An 11,381-nucleotide genomic window follows, 5' to 3' on the forward strand; every position below is an offset into this window, starting at 1 on the left:
CCTCCATTTTTGTTGTGTGTGTGTGTTTTGTTATTATTACTATTATTATTGTCACTAGCTAGCTTGTAGTTATAGGTACCTTTATACATTAGACAAATTCTTAAATGCTTTTGGAAAAAGAGAAAAACTTGTTTGTTTGTGTTAATTAATTGCGTTTAGTTATTGCTCTAACATAATCGAAATTTTGTGAACAAACTGTGGGAAAAAAATAAAATGAGAAAAAAGGATAGTCTTTGTTTATTTTAAAATAGTTAAATACAAGATAACATTTATGTAATTTTTAGATTAATTTTTGTTCTTCTAAAGATAGAGAGGTAATAAGATAGACATGGGCTAAATTTTTTAAATATTAGAGTAATTTTGATATTATATACAAGTAATACTTGCTAATTTAAGAATATTCTTAACTATAATTAATTCCTATATTATATATATATATATATATATATATATATATACACATACGAGATTATTATTATTACTAACTTTAAACTCTAAATGGTAGAAAAGTAACATTATTTTGCTTTAGGTATCTAACCAACTCTATTTTATAGTATTTATCTCACTTTTTGACGAGATGCTTGATGAGAGTAAAATGAGAGGATTTGTTGTCTAAGGAAGGTATCAGATACAAACAATATCACTGGTTGTGTATAAAGTATATGCAAGTGAAAAGGCTGCCAAAAATAATGAACTCATCTGGTTTAAATTTCTTCAATAATACTAAAAATATTATCCAATTTCGAACACGGTCGCTAATTTTTTGCCACTATTATCCATGCCACTATAAAAGTGGCATGTTAAAGCTAATTATTTCATAATATTAAACTCCACATGATGGATAGCACCAGTCACAAGAACATGTGTTGCAGGAGGCCATTCAAAAGATAATATGAAGTTGTTTGGACGAGATTTTACGGAAAAAAAATTTTCAAGTAATTTTTTTATGTAAAAATATTTTTTTATTTAACAATAATATTTAAATATGATAATATAAAATTATTTTTTATTTATTTATAATGTTAAAAATAATGTTTTTAAGTAAATTTTTTTAAAAAAAAATTATAACTTCTAAAAAAAATATTTTTTATTATTTTTATCGGTCCCGCTACGTTACCAACAGCATATCTGACAACTTCTGCCAACTCTTATTTATAATTGTGTTTCATGGAAGTGTCTTCGTGGATGTGTCTAATAAAAATGTTTTTTTTTATAGTTGTGTTTAATAGAAGTGTCTTTATAGATATATTTTCTGGATGTGTCTCTTTATATATGTATTTAAAATATAATAATTAATTATTGTTGGCAATAAGTTAGCAGATAATATGTTGGTACCCTATACTTTTTCTATTTTTATTTTTACTATTAAATTTTTTATCCAAAATACTAACAAATAAAAAAAAATTCATTGACGTACTTATATTTTTTTAGATGGTTAGTTATTACAGTCATAAACAAGACTTTTTTTCCCCTTCATTGGCAGGATAATTTATAGTTTATTCATGGATACTACCCAACTTTTTCACCCATTATTCATCAAAATTTCTATATCTTTTATATTTATATATATATATATATATAAGTGAAAGATCAATGTTCAAGTTAACTTGTTCACTATTAATACATGCCTTTTCTTTTTCTCTTTTGTTTAATATATGTAAATCAGTCATGTTGATGTTCCTAACATATTGGTCTTAGCATCAATGCAATATATCTTTAATTTGTAATCAAAGTTCTTTAATTATTTTATATACTAACTAGGACTAACAAAAAAGATTAAAAAAATAAATAAGTTTTTATTTACATGACATTGTTAAATTGATATATATGAAATGAAATTAATCTCATTAATAATTACTGAAAAGCGAGTAGCTAGCATGGTATTCTTTTTAATATCAAATTTGGATCATCTAAAAATGAGAATAATTTAATTATTCCCTCACTATTTATTGATTTATAATTAAACTCCAAAGATATAACAACAAAATATATAACAAATAAAGACAAAAAAGATTGCTTGGTGGGGCAACTTAGAAATCACTTTTGTGATTCAGAAGCAGCTGATGCTGATGATCATATCACTTTATTTATTCTTTCTTGCTTGATGAAAGAAATTATGTTTCATCTTCACATGCTTCATTCTCTCGTTAAGTTTGTCTGAGAAGACTTGCTTGTCACATGCAGAAGAAAACATAAATGAATTTAGAAACAGAAATACAACATTTATTTATGTTTGATTTGTATCATTATGCTCGATAAAATAAAAGAACCAACGATATATTTATTAGCAAGTAGATATTAGCCATTTTATATTTTGTTGTTAAAAAATTTTAACGACAATTATATCATTATCAATAAAAACATTTTTAATATACGCAAAAAGTAGTATATATATATATATAATTATCATTATAAGATATAATAATAACAATAAATATATAATTGCGGCAAATAATAAGTTAAATAAGAGATACAGTGATTATTATATTATTGCCACTAAAATTTTAATGTTAAAATTAATTTTTGTTGTAGTGCATTTAGAGGATTAAACAAAATAAAAAACTTGGTATGGTTTTAGTACAAAACATATATAAACCTTGAAAAATAATAGCTCACTGAACTAACATGTATTTATTGTGGATTTAAGTTGGCCGATCAGAATTTGAGTAAACTATATTGTATTAGAAAAAGAAAAATATAGGTAAATAATTTTTAATTAGTCAATTTTAAATAACTGTAATTAATAATTATTAATTTTATATTTTTAAAAAATAAAATTTAAATAATTATTAATTAATAATAATTAATTAATATAAAATATAATTTAAAAATATTTGTTAGTTTATTATTGACTAGATCTTTGTTGATTATCTAACGAAATAGATTCGAAAAACATAAGAAAATATTGGATTATTAATTCAATGAATGAAGTCATAAACAATATGCCTATAATTTACATAAGATAATACAATTACTATGCCAAAGTATATGTTTTTATTGAAATAATCAATCAGAATAAATAATTCAAAATGTAAACTAATAAGGGAATGCTTTATCCTGAATTAAATATTAATATATTATACATCGGACAATTCTATCTTATTGGTTATTCTTTTTTCTTGTGTACCAATCAGATTAACAAATTTAACATGGCATATGCATTAGATTAGTATTACCTATATAAATTGGGATCTGAGAGAATGCATCTACGACATTAGTCACGGTTTTCTAGTGAAATAATATTGTGTATTACCTTTCAAGATACCAAATCTAATTACAAATAAACTAGTAGTCACACACAATATTTGACTTGCAATTTCGAAATAATACTAATAGTTGTAGATTGTTTTAAAACATAATTAGCTTTAATATAGATTACATATCATCATGTGTGTTTTTCAAAATACGTTTACAACAAAAGTAGTGTCGATAAAAATAAGTAAATAGTTATAGACAAGTATATGTAAATAGTATTAATATATACGCTGCATATATGATTCCCCATATCCATATGCATGTATGAATAGTGCAGTATATGAATAGGTGAATAGTGCCGATAAGTATAAGTAAATATATAGCACCAATAGGTATATGCGTGAAAAGTATCATGTACATATGGGCAGTTTCATATGCATTTGCGAATAGGCTTATACGCATCGATAATTTTGTAGGCGTATATGTACGAGTGGTATATATTATTTGTCTATTTACATACAAATAAATTTTGACAGATATATATAAGTGAATAGTCATATAAAAAAAATTATTTAATAAAATACTGATATTGAGATTTGATGCATCACCTAGCCTTCGATTAGTACCGTTTCAATAATAATTAAAACGATAATATTATAGAAACCAAAAAAAAAAAAACATTTAAAAAAGTTATTAATTTAATATTTACTAAATTAATACATATTAAATAAAATAAATTTTAATAATTTTTTGTTAATTTTTTATTATTAAATATTTTTGTATCACAATCTGTGCAAGCCGAGCCATTTGATCCGACAAAAAAGTCAAGTTGGCATCGGTGGGGGGGGGTTGATTTGCATTCACAACTATTTAAAAAAGATCAATTTTATAGTGTATATAAATGATTGTCTAAATTTTATCTAATTTATTTTTATAATAAATTTTAATTTTTTAAAAATTATTTATTTTTTTATTTTTTAAATTAAATATTACTTTTTAACTTTTTTTATAATTAGGCACTACCTTTTAAATATTACAGCATTGACTTTTAAAAAATTATAAATACACAATACGTAAAATATTAGATTGTAGAGTTGTTATTTGTCATTTTTTTTGTTATTTATATATTTTTTTTAGAATTTAATTTTAATATAATGTCAGTATAAAATAGTTTTACACATATATTTAATAAAGTAACACCACATTATTAAAAATAAATACTTTTTACATTTAATGTGTGAATAGTCATAAAAAATAGATATAATTGCAACATTGTGTAAAATATTTACACTAACAGTGCAATAAAATTAATTTTTTTAAATCACTATAACAAAAATAGTATTTATAACAAAAAATCTGAATTTTGTAACAAAAGAAATTTATAACAAAAAAATTGTTATAGCCTTACAGAGTTGTTACCATATGTTTCGTTACAAAATATTTTTGTAAGAAAAAATGAAATTGTTACAATATAAAGTAATATTTTGTGATAATTTTTTTTATACAAAAATTAAAATTTGTTATAAAAGTGGTAACAATTCTTGACCTATTAAATATTTTTCGTAATAATATAATTTTTTCTATCATAACATTTTGTTACAAAATATAACTTGATTTTATAACATTTTTTATTCTTTTAGTTACAAAAATACCATTTATTTTGTAACAATTTTTTAATATAGATTACACACATAACTTATCAAATTGCATTATTTTTTAATTAATTGATATATTAACTAATTTACTAAACAAGTTAATATTGATATAATATATAATGACATAGATAATTTAAGCATCTTTTATTTTAACTAAGATTGTTTTAAAACAAAATAACATCAATGTTAGTTCTATAAGTTCAACCACAAGTTAGAATGAAGTTTTACATAAATTAATATAATTAATATATCAAAATATCATTGAATCTTGTAACTAGCATATTGTCATCATTTTGGCACTCCTATAAACAGAAAAAATCAAAACAAAAATTAGAAACAACATATAACACAAATTACAATTTTCACCATTCATTTTTATTCAAAATTGTTAGAAAAATTTTGACATAAAAATCTGCCTAAATTTTAGATATTTTCACCCTTTATACTTCCATTAATCATTATACAACTAATTCTATCAAATCAAATAATAGAACATTTGCAATCATAAGACAACTAAAATAAAATAAAAAGATCCATATGCAAAAGTTTATTTTATGTTGTTCTATGTTTAACATAGAACCAACAACACAATAAAAAAAGGTTTCAGACAAATTAAATTAGCAAAAGAAGAAATATGCTAGTTGATTCTAAGTTTTGAAAAAGCAAACCGATTCAATTCAAATTTAGAAAACGTTCATAGATGAATCTTGAAAAAATTTTGGTATAACCTCTCCTAAAAATTAGACATATTTAATTTTACAGTTCTCACAAATCCAACCAATCTCTCATTCCACAAGTTATTAATCATCAACATCGATCAAATATATGATCTATTCAAGTTCTTCTCCCTTATGCACAAAAATCATAAACTCAACATAATAACCAACCACTCAATTCTATTTAATATATACTAAAATCTAATGCTAATGGTTTCTTAGATTTGTGAGATAAATTTCAAATTTCAACCGATCATAACATGATTAACAAACACTTTATTTATTTTCAAAGTTTTACTATATTAATTATAAGCCAACCAAACCAACTGCAACAAATAGAACACACTCTACTTTATCCAAATTAACTGCGACATTCATCAAATGGTCTGAGCAATTAAATAATCACAACTTATATCATCAATGAATATGCAAGATATTCACAAATCCTAATCCATCCATTAAGAGGATTCAACCATTGTTTTTAATCCATTTTATTACTTAAAAATTGGTCATCATTTAATCAATTTTATTTCTCCAAAAATTAAAATTGTAAGAACCGAACCGACTATTAAACCGGTCAAATGACTGTAAGTTTGCGGTGAGAGTGTGAGACAGAATTATCTAAAATCAGAGGAGTAGAGACTACCCAGCAATGACAGCAAGACACAACGAGGAATAGAACATCAACGACTGCGAGACATGATGCGAAGCAGAGAAGCAACAGCAAGACTCGTGAGGAAGCAAAGAAGTAGAAACGACACATGGCGAGGAGTGATGTAGTAGCAACGATCCACAGTCAGGAGCGGAGCAATGAGGACCCATAGCTAAGAGCAAAGAAGCAAAGACGGCGCATACAGTGAAGAGAAACTGTAAGGCCCACATCGGTTGGAGAGGGAACGAAGCATGCCTTATAAGGGTGTGGATACCTCTCCCTAGCATGACGCATTTTGACGAGTGAGTGTGAGGGGTTTCGGCTATCATCCCTATCGTCAAAGGCAAAACCGTGAGGTCTTGTGTGCCAAAGCGGACAATATTGTGCTAGCGGGTGGTCTGGGCTGTTACAGATGGTATCAGAGCCAGAGCCCGGATTGATGTGCCAGCGAGGGCGCTGGACTACTCCCTTAGGGAGGTGGATTGTAAGGCCCACATCGGTTGGAGAGGGGAACGAAGCATGCCTTATAAGGGTGTGGATACCTCTCCCTAGCATGACGCGTTTTGACGAGTGAGTGTGGGGGGTTTCGGCTATCATCCCTATCGTCAAAGACAAAATCGTGAGGCCTTGTGTGCCAAAGCGGACAATATCGTGCTAGTGGGTGGTCTGGGCTGTTACAGAAACTGAGTTGAGACACGCAGTGAATAGAGTGGGGGTTGCTGCTTTCAGTGATAGTGAGGGCTGAGAGGAAGGAAAGTGATGAAAAGGGAAGAAAGGAAGTGAGCTCGAATAGAGAGGGAATGGGCTTTGAAGTTTGAAGGTGGCTGCAACTGAGCCACTAAACTCTGATAGGATTTGGTTTAAGGTAAGGTTTTATTTTTATTTTTTATTTTTTGAGAGAGAGAGAAAAAGAGAGAGAAAAAGAAAGTCTTGTTTTAATTAAAAATTAAATAAACAAATTATATAAAATTTTCATTAGTTTTCAATTATTAAAACTTTTAAATTTAAATATATGAAATACTCAAAATAAAAAATTACATAAAAGCCTTAATTAATTTAAACTCAAATTATCAAAACTTGATTTAGTTATATTTAATAAAAAATTTAAAAATAAAGTCTTGAATAATTAAAATAAATTAAAATTAATTCATAATAAAACTTTTAAAAATTTGGAGTCTTACAAAGAGTGAGAACGATGATGGCTGCTGGATTGGATAGCGATGACAGAGACCAGAGAAGAGTAGAAGTGGTGATTGTATAAAAAAGAGAGGAGAGTGCGACGTGTGAGTTAGGGCTACGACGTGAATGAGTAAGAAAGAGGGAGGGAGTGAGTGACCGAGTGTATGAAAGTTAGGTTAAAATTGGGAGGGAGAGTGAAAGACTAAGAGGTGAGAGTTAGAAACTAGAGTTTTTACTCAAAATTTTTAACTATTGTTAATTATTTTTAATCATTTAAATTTAAAAAATTTATTTTTAGATAAAATTTAAAAATTAACTGATTAAATATATTAAGTTTTTTAAAAGATTAAAAAATAATTTCTATAATTTTAAAAAATTAATAATTTAATATTTAATTTTTTTTATAAAAAATACTTAATTAATTAATACAAAACAATATTTTTAAAAATTAAATTTTTGAAACAAATTAAAATTATTCAGCAAAAAAATATATAAACAATTTTTTTGCTCTTAAAGTTTTAATATTTTGAAGTAAATAATTTTGACAAACAAAAAACTTGTTATAAATAATATTAAATTTTGTGATAAAATAAATCTTTTTACAAAACAATTAGAATTTTTAAAACTAATAGATATTTTATTACAAATATGTTGAATTTTTACAACAATTTAATCTTTTGTTATTACAAAACATTATAAAATTTTGTAATAAAACACTAATTCATTACAAAAATCAACATAATTTATAACAAATTAAAAGAAACCAGGTTAATACAAAATATTAGAATAGTTTGTAACAAATTATCTTCTTGTTACTAGATATTCTTATTCTATTACAATAACTAATTTTTGTTAAAAAAAACATAATTTGTAATAATTCAAATTTTATTATAAAAATTTTGTTACAAATATTCTTGTAATGAATTTAGGTCTAGGTTAAACTATAAGGTTTTAATTTAAATTATTAGAAAAAAATATTTTTTCTACTCAAATTTTAGCTTATAAATTCTAATTCATATTTCTTTTTGAAAAATAATCTCTCAACTCGTCAAAAATTAAAGTAGAGCAAGATATGATTTTAAAAGTTGGAACTACAAATTTAAATAGGACAGACTAACCCACATCATTTAAAGGTATAGACTTTGCCGAGGTGGAACAAATATGTCCATTTGTCACTCTTAATAATATCACACATTGATTGACAATTCACAAACAAAGTATTCCTTATAAGAACGTTGATACATCTCTCTTGTAGACATAATTGTTAAAATCGGACGGTCCTAGTCAGTTCTACCGAAAAATTAATTACTCGAATTCTAAATTGGTTCGGTCAAAGATTAGAACCGTTTCAGATATAAAATCGGTATAAACTAGTCAAACCCAACATAAACTGATCAAACCTAGTGAAAACTATACCAACGGAATCGATTGGGTTGCAGATGCGGATGAATCTATGACGCTCTAGCATTCTGCAAATTTATCATGCTCTAGCATTCCGTAAATTCACTGTGCTCCAGCGCTTATAATTTTGGAACTTTTTTCCAAACTAAATTGAATGGGATTCAAACCCTTTTCCTTTGGGAATATAGCATGCATATGCATAAACAACCACCAAGCTATTATGTTTTATGTTATTAAATATACAAATTATAATACATATAAAAAATTTTTATCAAATAATTTACTTCTATTTAATTTATTTTAATTTTAGTTATAAACATGAAAATTAAAAATAGTTACTTTAATATAAAAATACAAATAAAAAATTTTTATTATAAAAAAAACTAAAATTTTATATAATTATTTAATAATAATCAAATTATAACTTATTAATTATAATTTGTTAAGTTTAATTTTTTATTTATTTTTAAAATATTAGTAAAAATATGTATTTTAAATTTTAATTTTAAGTTTTTGATTATTTTATATTTTTTATTTACGTAGGACCAAATCAACTAGTTCAATCAGTTACTCATCATTGGTTAAACCAATAAACTAATAAACCAATAATTTAACCGATTCGATTCTGATAATTATGTTTATATATGTATTTTAATGGATTGAGTGATTTTTGTCTCCTTTTATGCCTTCATAGTAATTTAGTTTGACATAAGTTGATTCTGTTATTAAGATTAGATTGTATTTCTAATTTATAAAGAGAATAAAGTATTATTTTAATCTCTAACATTTGAAATAATTAAATTTTAATTTCATTTTTGATATTTAAAACGTCTTATGTTTATTTCAAATATCTTATTTTATCCTATTTTAGTCATATAATTAATCAAAATTAAAAAATTTCTTTCAAAATTATCCTTTTTTTCATTATAATTTTCTTTTAAGTAATGACAAAAATTATAATTCTAATGATTATAGTGGGAGTCTAATAATTTTTGAGAGCGAAAATGATAGAAAAATATATAAGAGAAATACAAAAATAATAATAATAAAAATATTTTGGAATAAAAATTTTAATTTTGACAAAAAATAAAATAAAATATTTAGAACAAAAATAAAACCTTCCTTGCATTAAGAATAAAATTAAAATTTAACCAAAAAATTAAGAACTAAAAAAATATTTTACCCGATCAATAAATAAACACTCCTTGTATACAACAATACTCATCATGCATTCTATAAAGCAGAATTCATTATTCCTTGTGTGACTATCTTTATCAATAATATAGCGAATGATGAAATTCAGTGATCTTACAATTCTTCTCTAGTTACTCCCATCCTCCATGGATTCTTAGATTTTATATCACCTACTAAATACTAGAAATTGCTTAAATTTCTCTTTTACAGTAGTGTTTAGTGACATACACATGAATAAATAATGTTTTCCTAGCATAATGTTAAAAAGATAATAATTTAAAATTATCTTATTTAATTTAACATCTATAATTTTTTGTATATAATATATATAATTATATACTTACTACATTTAGTATTACCTAATTATTCTCACAATAATTAAAAATATAAAATAAAATAATTTTAAACTAATTTAGGCTATTTTTTATTGTTTTCTAATATTTTAATTTTGTTTTGATATTTATGGGCACTCGTAAAAAAAAAGGACAATTTATTAGATCAAACATTCGTATAAAACAAAAGATCACATACAAAAACTCAATATGATTAACAATAAGTTAATATACTTACCATTTTCCAAGTGCTTCTTATCCTCCTTAGACTTAGCAATGCATGCTCTTTTGCATAGCTTCAACGTCTCCGGAAATCTTGAATAGTGTACACTGCATATTCTAAAACACATTTTAAGCGTTAGCTTCCAAAGAGGGAAGCCAGGTGATGGATGATGAGTATAGGGCGTAGTGGCATCAAATTCAGCAATAGCAACACAAATAATAACTCCAATAATCAATGGTACTAGCAGTGCATATCTCTCTCTCATCTTGCAATTACAAATTTAAGATAGACCAGACTTTATAGTAATTTAAACACTTCTTTAATATTATTATGCAATAAAATTCTAAAATGCAGATATTATTTATCCCTTATTAGCCTTAGTTTAATTTGTGTCTTCTCCTTTTACCAGGAGACGTACGTTATCAATGTATATAAGGAAATCGAAATATTCTCATTGCAATTAACGGTTGTTTTAGAAATAGTTTATTATTTTAGTTATTGTTGATATCCTTTGAATTCAATGAAATTGTGAGGAATGGTCTTTTTTTTTTTTTTAAAGGTAAGATAATTTATTCACAGGGATAAAATAGAAAAGCAACTACGTATTCAAATGAAAATGACAAAAATATCTTTTTATAAAAATATTTTATTTAAAAATATGAGTTATTATTTAGCCACACTTTAAATAGAGATAACACTTTTATAAATATCAAAATCTAAATTTACAATCTATCATTTAAGAGTAAAAAAAAAATATTTTCATATGAAAACAATTATAAAATCTTCATTGTAGTATCCACCAAATAAAAATTCATCCGTGACTAGGATAAATAA

Source organism: Arachis ipaensis, chromosome B2 (assembly GCF_059453495.1).
Source record: "Arachis ipaensis isolate K30076 ecotype BB chromosome B2, ASM5945349v1, whole genome shotgun sequence".
Lineage (NCBI taxonomy): Eukaryota > Viridiplantae > Streptophyta > Magnoliopsida > Fabales > Fabaceae > Arachis > Arachis ipaensis.